General features: G+C 43.5%; 6 non-coding genes across 6 annotated transcripts; all 6 read left to right on the forward strand.

Moving 5' to 3' along the window:
- The first annotated feature begins 3676 nt into the window (after positions 1-3676).
- On the forward strand, positions 3677-3866 carry LOC141183397 (U2 spliceosomal RNA). The gene has a single exon (XR_012258363.1). It is a non-coding gene; the product is annotated as a U2 spliceosomal RNA (small nuclear RNA).
- Positions 3867-4981: 1115 nt separating this feature from the next.
- Positions 4982-5172, forward strand: LOC141183739 (U2 spliceosomal RNA). Its single transcript, XR_012258563.1, has one exon. It is a non-coding gene; the product is annotated as a U2 spliceosomal RNA (small nuclear RNA).
- Positions 5173-6287: 1115 nt separating this feature from the next.
- On the forward strand, positions 6288-6478 carry LOC141183740 (U2 spliceosomal RNA). Its single transcript, XR_012258564.1, has one exon. It is a non-coding gene; the product is annotated as a U2 spliceosomal RNA (small nuclear RNA).
- Positions 6479-12578: 6100 nt separating this feature from the next.
- LOC141183337 (U2 spliceosomal RNA) lies at positions 12579-12768 on the forward strand. Its single transcript, XR_012258320.1, has one exon. It is a non-coding gene; the product is annotated as a U2 spliceosomal RNA (small nuclear RNA).
- Positions 12769-13883: 1115 nt separating this feature from the next.
- On the forward strand, positions 13884-14074 carry LOC141183741 (U2 spliceosomal RNA). Its single transcript, XR_012258565.1, has one exon. It is a non-coding gene; the product is annotated as a U2 spliceosomal RNA (small nuclear RNA).
- Positions 14075-16075: 2001 nt separating this feature from the next.
- On the forward strand, positions 16076-16257 carry LOC141183434 (U2 spliceosomal RNA). The gene has a single exon (XR_012258390.1). It is a non-coding gene; the product is annotated as a U2 spliceosomal RNA (small nuclear RNA).
- Positions 16258-17124: the final 867 nt, after the last annotated feature.

The raw sequence follows: 17124 nt of genomic DNA on the forward strand, positions 1-17124 counted from the left end.
CCCCCTGGAGGAGGTGGAGGAAGAGGAGGACTGCACCAGTGACCTAGTGGAGTCTGCCCCGAAAAAGAGACGGAATGTCGAAGCCCCAGCGTCTCCTGGAATGTGGCTGGGAACCGTGACCTACGAGGGGGCAACTGCCGGCTCACAGAATATCGAGTCGTTTGGGTCCTCTAGCCCGGATGTCCTGGAGCAATTTGATATACAGGGCTTTGAGTCAGGTGTCCTCATGGAAGATCCACCACCCTGACCTATGAATGCCCACATTAAGACTTGTCTCACTGAATGTGAGGTCATTAAAGAGCCCAGTTCGTAGGGCTGCTCTATTTAAGTACTTAGAAACCACTGACTTTGACATATGTTTATTACAGGAATGCGGGATACAACATGCACTAAATTATAATGATATCAAGACAGATTGGAGACTGGGGCCCTCCATCTGGTCTGGCTCCAACGACAACAAGTCAGCAGGGGTGGGCTTCCTCTGTCGTGGGAGAAATATTACTATAAATGCTGTCACAGAAATAGTACCAGGCAGAGTGGTTTTAGTGCATTTTAAATTTAATGGTTTTATCCTACGTGTAATGAATGTTTATGCTCCCCCTGATAAGCAAGAGAGAATTAATTTATTTGGGATATTGCCATTGTACTGTACTGGGTCACCTCCCCTGATCGTAGGGGGTGATTTTAATTGTCTTTGTGCTAGTGAACAACGAGCGGGGGGTGACCCTTTACGCAAATTGGATAAGTCATGTCATCTATTGAAAGATTTTATAACTGATTTTAAATTATGCGATGCGTGGAGGTCACTCCTGCCGACGGACCCTGGTTACACGTGGTCCGGAAGAGGGGTGTCCTCCAGGATCGATTTTATTTTCCTATCAGATGATTTTAACCCTGTAAAATGTGTTTTAACATCAAATATATTTTCTGACCATAAGGGCTTGGAGGTGCACCTAGAATACCGGGATGAACAGAGGGTCAACAGGGGCCTCTGGCGTCTAAGTACTTACCTGCTGGAGGACCCTCTGATTCGACAAGACTTTGTTAAAGCCTATCAAGACTGGCGGCGACAAAAACCTTCTGATGCCCCTATGGTAACCTGGTGGGAAATTTTGAAAAAAAAAGTCAGAATGTTTTTTATAAAAGCAGGGAGACGTAAAGCCAGCGAGAAAAAAAGATGTTTTAGTGATCTTAACACCAAACTACAAACACTTTTTAAATTCAAAGAGCTAGGGGTGGAGGTGGGAGATGATATTGCTAGCCTAAAAACTGAAATTCAGAACTGCATAGACACAAAGGGGAAAGAGATTATTTTTAACTCTAGAGTGCAGCACTTGGAGGAGGGGGAGAAGTGCTCTCGCTTCTTCTTCAAAAAAGTCATGGATAAAAGAGAAGTGATCACAAATCTAGAGGGTGAAACATCTATGCAGGGAATGTTGAATGCTACTTTTAACTTTTATAAGCATCTTTTTAGTAAAAAGTGTATAGATGAGTCCTTTTTATCTGATGCTCTTAATGATCTCGATTTTAAGTTAAATTTTACAGACCAGGAGTTTTTAGAACGCGATATTGTTTTAGAGGAATTATTTTATGTTTTTAAAAGTTTCTCTAAGGGTAAAGCACCTGGCTGTGACGGCCTACCTGTAGAATTTTACCTTACTTTTTGGGACATTTTAAAAGAGGACCTTTTTATGCTTTTTAAAGAAGTTTTTATTTGTGAACAGTTGCCATTTTCGTGGAGGAGAGGAGTGGTGTCTTTGATATATAAAAAAGGTGACCGCAGTGCTCTAGCGAATTGGAGACCCATAACTCTCCTAAATGTTGATTACAAGGTACTTGCTAAGGTGGTTGCTGACCGGCTCAGGAGTGTCATTGCCAAACTGATCCGGCCTGAGCAGGTTTGTAGTGTACCAGGCAGAAGTATTTCAGAGGTTTTAAACGTATTAAGGGATGTAATTTGGTATTCCAGAGACCGGGGTCAAAATGTAGCTCTTTTAGCCCTAGATTTTGAAAAAGCTTTCGATAGAGTCTCTCATAGATTTCTTTTTAGAGTTTTAAAAAGAATGGGTATCCCTAATATGCTTTTAAATTGTATTAAGATTTTATATAAAAATTGTTTTAGTCAAATTTCTCTTAATGGCTTTTTAACAGATGGAGTTCCCCTTGAGTCCGGAGTGAAGCAGGGATGCCCCTTGTCGCCCATCCTGTTCATCTGCGCCATGGAGCCCCTGCTGAGCGCAATAAGAAAAGACAAAGTGATTAGAGGGGTTCCTGTTCCAGGCGGAGGTGGCAGTGATGTGAGAGTCTTTGGCTACATGGATGACGTGACGGTTGTGTGCGTGGACCCTGCTTCCCTCCGGAGGGCGGTGCTGCGCATTGATTTTTTTTCCCAGGCATCCGGTTTGAAACTTAATTTAAATAAATCTGAATGTCTGACTTTGGGATCCTGGGACACCGCCCAACTCCCGCAGCTCACTATAAAACGAGACAATGTAAAAATTCTTGGAGTTGTTTTTAACGAGGAGAATGTGGGAACTCAAAGCTGGGAGAATGTCATAGAAAAAATGTCAAAGAAAATATCATTTTGGGGTTTGAGGTCCCTAACAATGGAGGGGAAAATTTTAATTATAAAATCAGTGTTGTTACCCCTCATACTGTATATAGCTATGGTGTACCCCCCCTCTGATGTTTTAATTAAAAAAATGACTAGGATGATCTTTATGTTTTTATGGAACTCCAAAATGGAAAAATTAAGGCGAGAAATAATGAGGAAGAATAAAATGAACGGCGGAAGGGATGTCCCCGACTTACATATTTATTTGTATTTAAATTATTTCTGCTTTTGTTTCAAACATTTTAATGGTAATAGTGCGCTAAGTTATTTTTTAAAATATACTTGTGGGATGATTTTTAAAAGATGGTTTAAGTTGTCGTTGAATTCCCCTGTTTTACTATGCCCCCCCAAACACCAAGCAATCTTAGAAAAGACTGTTCGATTTTATAGCCTTGGTGATTTTAATATGGACATTTTTAAAGACCGCAAGAAGCTTTTATCTTTTCTGAGGAGGAATGAAGATGTGACCCCCATAGTAAATTTCTCAGAAGAGAGATCGAAGCAAGTTTGGAAGAATGTCTTCGGGAAATTCTTAGCAAATGGACATAAGGACATCGCATGGATGGTGGTCCACCAGTGCCTCCCCACCAGAGAGTTTCAACACAGGAGAGGCCTGGTGGCCAGAGCCAAATGCCCTAGAGACTCATGTGTTAATGACGAAACCACCTTGCACCTTATGTGGAATTGCCCATTTGCACAGGAACTTTGGCACAAAGTTGGGATTCTTTTAAAATGGACTTGCGGTTTAAGAGATTTTAACCATGAATATGTTTTATATGGCCTTTTTAAATGTCCGACCCCTCAACAGTATTGTATATGTTGGTGTATGATTAACTGTTTTAAAGACGCCCTTTGGAAGGCACGCAATATTTTAATTTTTAAACGTGATGCTATTTCTGTGAAGGATTGTCTTAAAATTGCTTTTAGCCAGATGTATATTTATTACTTAAGGGATGTCAAATGTATTGGGAGAAGGGATGCCAATCGTATATGGGGTTTTTATGGGTGGAATTCTGTGTTTTAATAATGTACTGTTTGTGTTGTTGTTTTTGATTGTAAACCATGTTTTACGCACTTAATAAAATATGTTGAAACCTGATCTGTTCTTATCAGTTTAATATCTGATACGTCCCCTATCTGGGGACCATATATTAAATGGATTTTTAGAACAGGGAGATGGAAAAAGAGCTTGCTCTGTCCACTCCACGCATTGACCTGGTATTGCAGTATCTCCAGGACCGGTGCACCCCTTCTTTAATGCAGTTTCTAAAATCAGAAAGAATTGAATTCAATGTTTTTTGTTCATTTTGCTTGTTTGTCGGATTTTGGGATGGACTCTTTGGCTTTGCTTTTCTTCTCCTCATTGGATTTTTCATGTTCAAAGTTGCAGAAGCCAGATTACAAGCTCATTTTGGTTCAACTTCACCAACTGTGCATTGCATTGCCATGTAATGTGATGCAATGCTATCTTTCTAGCTCTCCCTTTTTACTTCCTTTTGGATAAACAGACATATTAGGCAAGCATTTTGGAGCTTTCACCTAAATAACTACAGGTGGTGAGATAAGCTGCACAATATAATTGACCTTTCAGTATATTGTTGCACACACACCATCTATTTAGCAAATGCCCTTGTTATCAACAGCAGCCTTTTAAACTCACCTGAGCTAACAGGTATGTGCGCTGGTTACTCTGCTGCGCTTAAAATTTCTTTTTTGGTTTGCTACAATGCCTTTTCTGAAACGTTGTCTCCTTCTGCTGGAACACTGACTTCTTTCATTTAATGCCTGCAGACTATAAAAGAGAACCCAACCCAAAAAGTTTGGTTGATTAGTCTGTGGCATTCTGTTAAACTGTTGCTTATGGCGGTCTCTGTGAGCTTCTCAGCGACATTCAGCCAGCCAGGTATCCTGCCTGCAGTAGATGGAATGTGGCAATGGAACGCTGGCTGCGCGTGTCATAATAGGCTCTGAGCCTTTATATACCTGTGCACAGCAGCAGCCACCTTCAGTCTGCTGCTGGACAGCCAGCAGCAGCAGCAGCAGGAGAGGTATGTAATCAGGAGCCCTCCTGCTAAGGGTAGACAGCTGCTCGTTCCACCCCACCCCCCGCCTTAATTGGTTCTCCTCCCTTCCAACGGTGTTGAGGCGGGTGGGAACAGCAGGGGGTGAAGGTGCTGTGTTTAAAGAGGTGGAGTTATGCAGATCTAAAACGCGTGGATTGCAGCAGCAGCAAGCCGAAAAGTGCAGGCATGTAAGGGATCTAGAGGTTGACAACATGTCTTCTTAACGGGAGTCCAGGAGCTCATCTCCACAAATGGACTTTTCAGGATCCTTGGGTGGCTCCGTAGTTTGAAACCAATTCTGGTTATCGCTTCTCGGCCTTTTGGCTAAGATCAAGTGTAGTATCTGTTCTTATCAGTTTAATATCTGATACGTCCCCTATCTGGGGACCATATATTAAATGGATTTTTAGAACAGGGAGATGGAAAAAGAGCTTGCTCTGTCCACTCCACGCATTGACCTGGTATTGCAGTATCTCCAGGACCGGTGCACCCCTTCTTTAATGCAGTTTCTAAAATCAGAAAGAATTGAATTCAATGTTTTTTGTTCATTTTGCTTGTTTGTCGGATTTTGGGATGGACTCTTTGGCTTTGCTTTTCTTCTCCTCATTGGATTTTTCATGTTCAAAGTTGCAGAAGCCAGATTACAAGCTCATTTTGGTTCAACTTCAGCAACTGTGCATTGCATTGCCATGTAATGTGATGCAATGCTATCTTTCTAGCTCTCCCTTTTTACTTCCTTTTGGATAAACAGACATATTAGGCAAGCATTTTGGAGCTTTCACATAAATAACTACAGGTGGTGAGATAAGCTGCACAATATAATTGACCTTTCAGTATATTGTTGCACACACACCATCTATTTAGCAAATGCCCTTGTTATCAACAGCAGCCTTTTAAACTCACCTGAGCTAACAGGTATGTGCGCTGGTTACTCTGCTGCGCTTAAAATTTCTTTTTTGGTTTGCTACAATGCCTTTTCTGAAACGTTGTCTCCTTCTGCTGGAACACTGACTTCTTTCATTTAATGCCTGCAGACTATAAAAGAGAACCCAACCCAAAAAGTTTGGTTGATTAGTCTGTGGCATTCTGTTAAACTGTTGCTTATGGCGGTCTCTGTGAGCTTCTCAGCGACATTCAGCCAGCCAGGTATCCTGCCTGCAATAGATGGAATGTGGCAATGGAACGCTGGCTGCGCGTGTCATAATAGGCTCTGAGCCTTTATATACCTGTGCACAGCAGCAGCCACCTTCAGTCTGCTGCTGGACAGCCAGCAGCAGCAGCAGCAGGAGAGGTATGTAATCAGGAGCCCTCCTGCTAAGGGTAGACAGCTGCTCGTTCCACCCCACCCCCCGCCTTAATTGGTTCTCCTCCCTTCCAACGGTGTTGAGGCGGGTGGGAACAGCAGGGGGTGAAGGTGCTGTGTTTAAAGAGGTGGAGTTATGCAGATCTAAAACGCGTGGATTGCAGCAGCAGCAAGCCGAAAAGTGCAGGCATGTAAGGGATCTAGAGGTTGACAACATGTCTTCTTAACGGGAGTCCAGGAGCTCATCTCCACAAATGGACTTTTCAGGATCCTTGGGTGGCTCCGTAGTTTGAAACCAATTCTGGTTATCGCTTCTCGGCCTTTTGGCTAAGATCAAGTGTAGTATCTGTTCTTATCAGTTTAATATCTGATACGTCCCCTATCTGGGGACCATATATTAAATGGATTTTTAGAACAGGGAGATGGAAAAAGAGCTTGCTCTGTCCACTCCACGCATTGACCTGGTATTGCAGTATCTCCAGGACCGGTGCACCCCTTCTTTAATGCAGTTTCTAAAATCAGAAAGAATTGAATTCAATGTTTTTTGTTCATTTTGCTTGTTTGTCGGATTTTGGGATGGACTCTTTGGCTTTGCTTTTCTTCTCCTCATTGGATTTTTCATGTTCAAAGTTGCAGAAGCCAGATTACAAGCTCATTTTGGTTCAACTTCAGCAACTGTGCATTGCATTGCCATGTAATGTGATGCAATGCTATCTTCCTAGCTCTCCCTTTTTACTTCCTTTTGGATAAACAGACATATTAGGCAAGCATTTTGGAGCTTTCACCTAAATAACTACAGGTGGTGAGATAAGCTGCACAATATAATTGACCTTTCAGTATATTGTTGCACACACACCATCTATTTAGCAAATGCCCTTGTTATCAACAGCAGCCTTTTAAACTCACCTGAGCTAACAGGTATGTGCGCTGGTTACTCTGCTGCGCTTAAAATTTCTTTTTTGGTTTGCTACAATGCCTTTTCTGAAACGTTGTCTCCTTCTGCTGGAACACTGACTTCTTTCATTTAATGCCTGCAGACTATAAAAGAGAACCCAACCCAAAAAGTTTGGTTGATTAGTCTGTGGCATTCTGTTAAACTGTTGCTTATGGCGGTCTCTGTGAGCTTCTCAGCGACATTCAGCCAGCCAGGTATCCTGCCTGCAGTAGATGGAATGTGGCAATGGAACGCTGGCTGCGCGTGTCATAATAGGCTCTGAGCCTTTATATACCTGTGCACAGCAGCAGCCACCTTCAGTCTGCTGCTGGACAGCCAGCAGCAGCAGCAGCAGGAGAGGTATGTAATCAGGAGCCCTCCTGCTAAGGGTAGACAGCTGCTCGTTCCACCCCACCCCCCGCCTTAATTGGTTCTCCTCCCTTCCAACGGTGTTGAGGCGGGTGGGAACAGCAGGGGGTGAAGGTGCTGTGTTTAAAGAGGTGGAGTTATGCAGATCTAAAACGCGTGGATTGCAGCAGCAGCAAGCCGAAAAGTGCAGGCATGTAAGGGATCTAGAGGTTGACAACATGTCTTCTTAACGGGAGTCCAGGAGCTCATCTCCACAAATGGACTTTTCAGGATCCTTGGGTGGCTCCGTAGTTTGAAACCAATTCTGGTTATCGCTTCTCGGCCTTTTGGCTTAGATCTTGTATCTGGTCAGAAGGATCCTATAGTGTCTCCCCCTCGGCCTTGCAGCATCGCCACTTAGGTGGCTTAAGCTGCCTGCTGCTATTGGGGGGGGTCCAGAGGAAACGAGAGGTGATAATGGGCGTCAAGATTCGCTATGCCGGGACCGATGATATTCGGGTCAAAAATGCTTTTCGCATTGATATTGAGGAGTCGAAGAGGAATTTCTTTAACCTGCGGTTCTTGGTGGAAGTCGTCATCTTCAAGATTTTGAATGTTGGTCGTGGAGACATCATTTGCCTACAGGAGTTCCCAAAGAATGGCCGGTACGTTTTAGTCCTTGATCGTATGGCAGCTTGCCAGAATCTTTTCAAGACTCTAAAGGATCAGCAAGCCTTGGATCATCCGGCTCTTGATGGGCTTACATTCACGGTATTGTATACTAAGGGGGAAGTGCCAGTTGTTGTGTTTATGCACAACCCCCTTGTGGATGTGGAGGACATTACTAGATTCCTGAACCTTCATTGCAGCTATGTGTCCTACTCACACAAGGTGAGGAATGAGGTGGGCTTGTGGACTGGCAAACACAAGTTTTTTGTTCGGTTCCAGGAGGACCCCCAGGGACCTGGGGGTATCCACTACCCTCCCCTCAGTTTTGCCATCGGGAGGGATAGAGGGTATATGTTTTTTCCTGGTGCTCCGCGTTTTTGCAGGAAGTGTAAATCCTTTGGACACTACCAAGAGGACTGCACGGTGGAGAAGTTTTGTGGGAAATGCAATAAAGAGGGTCATCTGGCAATGGAGTGTACTAACTCCATGGTTTGTAATGCATGTGGCGAGGAGGGACACGCTTTCAAGGACTGTCCCCATCGTTCCAGGTCATATGCAGAGGCCGTGTCCCCACGTCCTACTACTGCCGCCACTATTGGTGAGGCGATCGAGGCAGTAAGGGACTTCATGGAAGAGATGGAGCAAGCACCCGATCCTGCTGGTGGAAGCGCTGTTGAGATAGAGCCTGCAGATATGTCAATTCTGCTTGATATGAGTGGTGAGGGAGAAGTGAGCGGTTCACTCTCCACAACGCCGGTGTTGGCTTTGGAAAGCTCAGAGGCAATTCATGAAGGTGGTGGTGGCCAGGGTGACTTCACCGGGGCTGTGGTGAGGCCCCCTGATGAGGACTCTGATGTGTCTTCTGCAAAGAAGTTCCGGCCAGATTTTTCACCTGCCAGTATTGGGAGCATCAGCCCCTTAAGTGATAGGAGCTATCCCGAGAGCTACAGTGCCTCTCCTAGGAGGTCTTTTTTGGAGGAGGGGGCCAGCATTCTCTGCTTAACATCAGGAATCGAGTTTCAAGACGAGAAAGGTTGACTCTTCGGTGGGGGGTATGTTCTTTTTTACCGAATATGGTTAAAAAATGGGCTCCAACGTGGGCTGTAGTGTACTGTCAATAAATGTAAGGCTTATAAAATCTAAGCCTAGAAGATTGGCTATACTGGAAGAACTAAAAAATCTTGGAGCAAATATTTACTGTCTGCAAGAGTGCGGAATTGAAGAGTCACCTCCTGAAAAGGACTGGGTATATGGGCATAGTATTTGGTCAGGTTCAATGACAAACAAAAATGATGGTGTGGGGATTTTGTTGGGGAATAGGGATTTAAGTTTTGAAAATTATATGGTGGTGGAGCCAGGTCGTTGTATAATGGCAGTGGTTAAGGGGAGAGGGTGGAGGGTGAAAATTGTTAACGTGTATTGTCCAATTAACAAAGGGGATAGGTTAGCACTATTAGAGAAAATACGTTTATTTTTGCCTGGAAGGATTCCAATATTATTAGTTGGTGATTTCAATTGTGTTTCTGAAGGGGAAATTGATGTCACGGGTAAGGTCCTTAATCAAATTACATCTGATTTTTCTTTTTTAGATGCAGCGGAATTTTTGAGTAAGCCACCACCGGCCACATATAGAGCTGATAGGGGAGGAATAGTGTCCAGGATTGACCGCATGCTGTATACAAATAGAGGTTTGGTGTGTAAATTTTTTAAACAGCATGTTTTTTCTTTCACAGACCATGAATGTTTGTGGGGTATGTTTGAAGGTGATAAAAAAATGGTGCATGGTGTTGGGGTATGGAAGCTAAATGTTAGGTTGTTAGAGGATGTTAGGGTTATGAGAGACTTCGAAAGTAAGTATGAATGGTGGAGGTCTAGGAAAAATAATTTTGTGGATGTGACTGTATGGTGGGATTGGGTGAAAGTGGAAATTAAGAATTTTTTTAGGAGGTGGGGTTATAAAAAAGCAGCAATTGAAAGAGGCAGATTTAAAGATTTAAATATGAGGATTGAGTGGTTACATAAAATGAGTATGAAAGGAATTGATGTTAGTGATCAACTCAGAGGAGCGAGAGATGAGATGAAGCGTGTTTTGGAAAAGCGTGGGAAGGAAATTATTTTTAGGACGAGAGTTGAGCATTTGGATATGGATGAGAAGTGTACGAGGTACTTTTTTAAAAAAATGTGCAGTAAAAAAGATGAGTTGGATGAGGTTGTAAATGATAATGGTATGACTGTGGTTGGAAGGGAAGTGTTGGATGAGGTACATAGTTTCTATAGTAGTTTATTTGAGTCTAAATGGGTGGATGGGGGTTTGAAAGAGCATGTGTTAGGTATGTTGGAGAGTCAGCTTGAATCAGGGGAACGTGAGTGTTTGAGTGAGGATATTGTTTTTGATGAGGTTAAAAAGGCGGTGGATGGTGCGAAAAAGAATAAAACACCTGGGAAAGATGGGTTGCCTGTGGAGTTTTATGTAAAAGCATGGGATGTGATAGGTGTTGATTTTGTGGAGGTATGTCAATATATGTGGATGAATGGTGTACTTTGTAATTCCATGAAAGAAGGAGTAGTTGTTTTACTATATAAGAAGGGTGAGAAAAAGAATTTGCGTAATTGGAGGCCGATTACATTACTCAATGCAGATTATAAAGTCTTTAGCAAAATTCTGGCTAACCGTATGCGTGGGGTGATTGGAAGTGTGGTTGGTGATGATCAAGTGTGCGCGGTGCCAGGTAGGTGTATGACTGATAACCTCTTGTTGTTGAGAGACGTAATTGGAGATTGTATGTTTAGGAAGGGGAAATGTATGGTTTTTTGTGTGGATTTTGAGAAAGCTTTTGATAGAGTGTCGCATGCGTTTATGTTTGAGGTGTTAGTTAGGATGGGTTTTCCTAGTGTTTTTGTGAATGCCATAAGGTGTTTGTATGATGGTGTGGTGAGTGAAGTGTTAGTGAATGGATGTTTGAGTGAGAAGGTGTGCATAAAATCAGGGGTCAGGCAGGGGTGTCCGTTGTCCCCTGTCCTGTTTATAAGTGTGATTGAGCCCCTGTTGTGCATGATTCGGAAAGAGAAAGTGATGAATGGTCTTCTGATCCCAGGGAGTGGTGGAAAGACTGTAAAGGTAATGGGGTATATGGACGATGTTGTTGTGGTGAGTGATAATATGGCTGCTATGAATCGAGCAAGGTTGCTTTTAGATTTCTTTTGTGGTGCATCTGGTTTTAGGGTGAATTGGGGGAAGTGTAGCTTTAAGTGTTTCGGGGATTCGAGTGTTAGGATGGATGGTGTGATATGTGAAGAAGGTGCTATTAAGGTTTTGGGGGTGTGGTTTAACAAAGATCTGAAAGGGAATGAGAGTTGGGATGAATGCGGTAAGAGGATTGAACAGAAGTTAAATTTTTGGAGGTTACGGGACTTGACATTGTCAGGCAAAGTCCTTATTATTAAGTCAGTGATTCTTCCTATGTTACTTTTTGTGTCAGTGGTTTTTCCAGCCCCTTATAGGGGTTTTAGGCGGATTGAGAAGCTAATTTTTACGTTTTATTGGGGAAGTAAGATGGAAAAACTTAAAAGGGAATATTTGTGTAAGTTACGTGAACATGGGGGAATGGATTTCCCAAATTTTGAATTTTGTCTTGGTTTAAATTATATTAAAACGGTGGTTGTTCTGTTAGGTAGGGATAACAAGACGGCTTTTATGATTAAATATATGGCTGGATGGATGTTGTTTGGGTTGAAATGGATGAGAAGGGATGCAAGAGTGCCTGTTTCGTTTAAATGTCCAGTGTGGTATGAGTTTGTTGAAAAATTTGTTGTCAAGCATGATTTGTTGGATGTTCCTATGGGTGATTTCAAAGTGATAAGGAATGTAAGGAGAAGGATGCGTGTTAGAGAGTTTGAATGTAACATTAGGGGCTTGAGATCGAGTGAAGCGTTGTGTGTATGGAGGAACCTGAGTATAAAAGGAATATCGAATAGGCAGCGTGATATCGTATGGATGAGTTTGCATGAGATTTTGCCTGTGAGAGAGGTACAGAAGAGGAGGGATCTGATTAGAACAGAGGTCTGTCCGAGGGATGGATGTGGGGCGAGTGAAACTGTTATGCATTTGGTTTGGAATTGTGATTATGCTCAGAGTGTTTGGAAGGGAGTGGGTGGTTTATGCAAGGAACTAGCGGGCGTGAATTTTATAAATTGGAGAGTGGTAATGTTTGGGATGGGTGCAAGTAGCCGGGTGAAAGAGAGATTGTTGTGGTTGATAATGGCATGTGTAATAGAAAGTCTGTGGGACGTTAGGAATTTGTGTTTATTTAAAAGGAAAATAATCTCAGTTAATAATTGTGTTAGGATGGTTTTGTCAAGGTTATACATAGTTTATTTATGGGACAGCCGTGGCGGTGGTGGCTCTGATTCAGAAGGTTTTTGGAAAGTAAAAAAATGGAGGTCACTGGTAAAGTACCAGTAAGTCCTTGTTTAAGTGTTGTGATCTGTCTTTTTTTATGATAATGGTATGTTTTATAGTTTTTTGTCCATTCAAAAGGTATTACAACTGTTTCAGTATAAAGTTATAAATATGAAATAAAGAAAGTACCATTATGATGTAAGACTGGGCAACGTAGTATGAGTTTTTATACTATTGATTGTTGCTTGAAAAATTTTACTGAATGGTATAAAAAAAAAAAAAAAATCTGTTCTTATCAGTTTAATATCTGATACGTCCCCTATCTGGGGACCATATATTAAATGGATTTTTAGAACAGGGAGATGGAAAAAGAGCTTGCTCTGTCCACTCCACGCATTGACCTGGTATTGCAGTATCTCCAGGACCGGTGCACCCCTTCTTTAATGCAGTTTCTAAAATCAGAAAGAATTGAAATCAATGTTTTTTGTTCATTTTGCTTGTTTGTCGGATTTTGGGATGGACTCTTTGGCTTTGCTTTTCTTCTCCTCATTGGATTTTTCATGTTCAAAGTTGCAGAAGCCAGATTACAAGCTCATTTTGGTTCAACTTCAGCAACTGTGCATTGCATTGCCATGTAATGTGATGCAATGCTATCTTTCTAGCTCTCCCTTTTTACTTCCTTTTGGATAAACAGACATATTAGGCAAGCATTTTGGAGCTTTCACCTAAATAACTACAGGTGGTGAGATAAGCTGCACAATATAATTGACCTTTCAGTATATTGTTGCACACACACCATCTATTTAGCAAATGCCCTTGTTATCAACAGCAGCCTTTTAAACTCACCTGAGCTAACAGGTATGTGCGCTGGTTACTCTGCTGCGCTTAAAATTTCTTTTTTGGTTTGCTACAATGCCTTTTCTGAAACGTTGTCTCCTTCTGCTGGAACACTGACTTCTTTCATTTAATGCCTGCAGACTATAAAAGAGAACCCAACCCAAAAAGTTTGGTTGATTAGTCTGTGGCATTCTGTTAAACTGTTGCTTATGGCGGTCTCTGTGAGCTTCTCAGCGACATTCAGCCAGCCAGGTATCCTGCCTGCAGTAGATGGAATGTGGCAATGGAACGCTGGCTGCGCGTGTCATAATAGGCTCTGAGCCTTTATATACCTGTGCACAGCAGCAGCCACCTTCAGTCTGCTGCTGGACAGCCAGCAGCAGCAGCAGCAGGAGAGGTATGTAATCAGGAGCCCTCCTGCTAAGGGTAGACAGCTGCTCGTTCCACCCCACCCCCCGCCTTAATTGGTTCTCCTCCCTTCCAACGGTGTTGAGGCGGGTGGGAACAGCAGGGGGTGAAGGTGCTGTGTTTAAAGAGGTGGAGTTATGCAGATCTAAAACGCGTGGATTGCAGCAGCAGCAAGCCGAAAAGTGCAGGCATGTAAGGGATCTAGAGGTTGACAACATGTCTTCTTAACGGGAGTCCAGGAGCTCATCTCCACAAATGGACTTTTCAGGATCCTTGGGTGGCTCCGTAGTTTGAAACCAATTCTGGTTATCGCTTCTCGGCCTTTTGGCTAAGATCAAGTGTAGTATCTGTTCTTATCAGTTTAATATCTGATACGTCCCCTATCTGGGGACCATATATTAAATGGATTTTTAGAACAGGGAGATGGAAAAAGAGCTTGCTCTGTCCACTCCACGCATTGACCTGGTATTGCAGTATCTCCAGGACCGGTGCACCCCTTCTTTAATGCAGTTTCTAAAATCAGAAAGAATTGAATTCAATGTTTTTTGTTCATTTTGCTTGTTTGTCGGATTTTGGGATGGACTCTTTGGCTTTGCTTTTCTTCTCCTCATTGGATTTTTCATGTTCAAAGTTGCAGAAGCCAGATTACAAGCTCATTTTGGTTCAACTTCAGCAACTGTGCATTGCATTGCCATGTAATGTGATGCAATGCTATCTTTCTAGCTCTCCCTTTTTACTTCCTTTTGGATAAACAGACATATTAGGCAAGCATTTTGGAGCTTTCACCTAAATAACTACAGGTGGTGAGATAAGCTGCACAATATAATTGACCTTTCAGTATATTGTTGCACACACACCATCTATTTAGCAAATGCCCTTGTTATCAACAGCAGCCTTTTAAACTCACCTGAGCTAACAGGTATGTGCGCTGGTTACTCTGCTGCGCTTAAAATTTCTTTTTTGGTTTGCTACAATGCCTTTTCTGAAACGTTGTCTCCTTCTGCTGGAACACTGACTTCTTTCATTTAATGCCTGCAGACTATAAAAGAGAACCCAACCCAAAAAGTTTGGTTGATTAGTCTGTGGCATTCTGTTAAACTGTTGCTTATGGCGGTCTCTGTGAGCTTCTCAGCGACATTCAGCCAGCCAGGTATCCTGCCTGCAGTAGATGGAATGTGGCAATGGAACGCTGGCTGCGCGTGTCATAATAGGCTCTGAGCCTTTATATACCTGTGCACAGCAGCAGCCACCTTCAGTCTGCTGCTGGACAGCCAGCAGCAGCAGCAGCAGGAGAGGTATGTAATCAGGAGCCCTCCTGCTAAGGGTAGACAGCTGCTCGTTCCACCCCACCCCCCGCCTTAATTGGTTCTCCTCCCTTCCAACGGTGTTGAGGCGGGTGGGAACAGCAGGGGGTGAAGGTGCTGTGTTTAAAGAGGTGGAGTTATGCAGATCTAAAACGCGTGGATTGCAGCAGCAGCAAGCCGAAAAGTGCAGGCATGTAAGGGATCTAGAGGTTGACAACATGTCTTCTTAACGGGAGTCCAGGAGCTCATCTCCACAAATGGACTTTTCAGGATCCTTGGGTGGCTCCGTAGTTTGAAACCAATTCTGGTTATCGCTTCTCGGACTTTTGGCTAAGATCAAGTGTAGTATCTTTCGAAAAGGCGGTTTTGGATGTTGGCCGCCCTAGTAGATTGATACATTATGCACACTGGGGTTTAGGCGCTTGTTAGTACGCCAGGTGGCTAATATAGTCATCTGGTGGAAAGCATGGCCCCCCAGGATCGACGCCATTGGGCCGGGGAAGATCGAAAGCCCGAAGTGTGAAGTGCCCCAGGAGTGGTGACCCTGGGGTGCCTTAACTCACTGGGATTGGGAACCCCACTTGAGTTTATGGCACATTTGCACAAGCACTTCAAATTTTCTTTCTTCGCACACACCCTTATTCCGGGCCTTCTGGCCTTAGGATGGGGAATTTTTCAATTCCCGGTCGAAGGTCCGGGCAGTATTATACTGTGAAACCTTCACTATTTATTTAATTTCTTTGTCACTGTGTGTCCACTTATTCACGTGTGTCACGTCCTACTAGGATTTTGTCGGGATGCGGTTCCCTTACGGGTTCCTCTCTTGGCAGGTCTAGGGGGGGAGTGTGTGGCCATCAGGTTCCGCTCCCCCCTGAACCCCCCTGGCTCTCCTCTTTCGGGAGGAGAGCGTTGTTGGCTCCCCTCTTCCGGGAGGGGAGCACAGTCTTTGGCTCCCAGTGCCTTGCTCGGGTGAGAACTCGGGCAGGTGCTGGGGGTAAGATTGGGTCGCCTCTGGCTTCGGCTGGAGGTGGCTTTTTGTCCCTGTTCCTCGCTGTGGCCTTTTGGCTCGGAGGGACGGGGAATGGTTTGGGGGACCGTTCTCCTTTTGGAGAGGGTTTCAAGAAGACCAGCATCCTAGTGCACTTTTTTTGTGGCACTTGTCACTTTTTTAAGCGCACTCGGGTTTTGTACACGAATTCGGGCTTTCGAAAAAAAAAAAAAAAAATCTGTTCTTATCAGTTTAATATCTGATACGTCCCCTATCTGGGGACCATATATTAAATGGATTTTTAGAACAGGGAGATGGAAAAAGAGCTTGCTCTGTCCACTCCACGCATTGACCTGGTATTGCAGTATCTCCAGGACCGGTGCACCCCTTCTTTAATGCAGTTTCTAAAATCAGAAAGAATTGAATTCAATGTTTTTTGTTCATTTTGCTTGTTTGTCGGATTTTGGGATGGACTCTTTGGCTTTGCTTTTCTTCTCCTCATTGGATTTTTCATGTTCAAAGTTGCAGAAGCCAGATTACAAGCTCATTTTGGTTCAACTTCAGCAACTGTGCATTGCATTGCCATGTAATGTGATGCAATGCTATCTTTCTAGCTCTCCCTTTTTACTTCCTTTTGGATAAACAGACATATTAGGCAAGCATTTTGGAGCTTTCACCTAAATAACTACAGGTGGTGAGATAAGCTGCACAATATAATTGACCTTTCAGTATATTGTTGCACACACACCATCTATTTAGCAAATGCCCTTGTTATCAACAGCAGCCTTTTAAACTCACCTGAGCTAACAGGTATGTGCGCTGGTTACTCTGCTGCGCTTAAAATTTCTTTTTTGGTTTGCTACAATGCCTTTTCTGAAACGTTGTCTCCTTCTGCTGGAACACTGACTTCTTTCATTTAATGCCTGCAGACTATAAAAGAGAACCCAACCCAAAAAGTTTGGTTGATTAGTCTGTGGCATTCTGTTAAACTGTTGCTTATGGCGGTCTCTGTGAGCTTCTCAGCGACATTCAGCCAGCCAGGTATCCTGCCTGCAGTAGATGGAATGTGGCAATGGAACGCTGGCTGCGCGTGTCATAATAGGCTCTGAGCCTTTATATACCTGTGCACAGCAGCAGCCACCTTCAGTCTGCTGCTGGACAGCCAGCAGCAGCAGCAGCAGGAGAGGTATGTAATCAGGAGCCCTCCTGCTAAGGGTAGACAGCTGCTCGTTCCACCCCACCCCCCGCCTTAATTGG

The sequence above is a fragment of the Phyllobates terribilis genome, unplaced genomic scaffold, assembly GCF_046119375.1.
Source record: "Phyllobates terribilis strain yellow unplaced genomic scaffold, ASM4611937v1 Scaffold_38__1_contigs__length_12584779, whole genome shotgun sequence".
NCBI lineage: Eukaryota > Metazoa > Chordata > Amphibia > Anura > Dendrobatidae > Phyllobates > Phyllobates terribilis.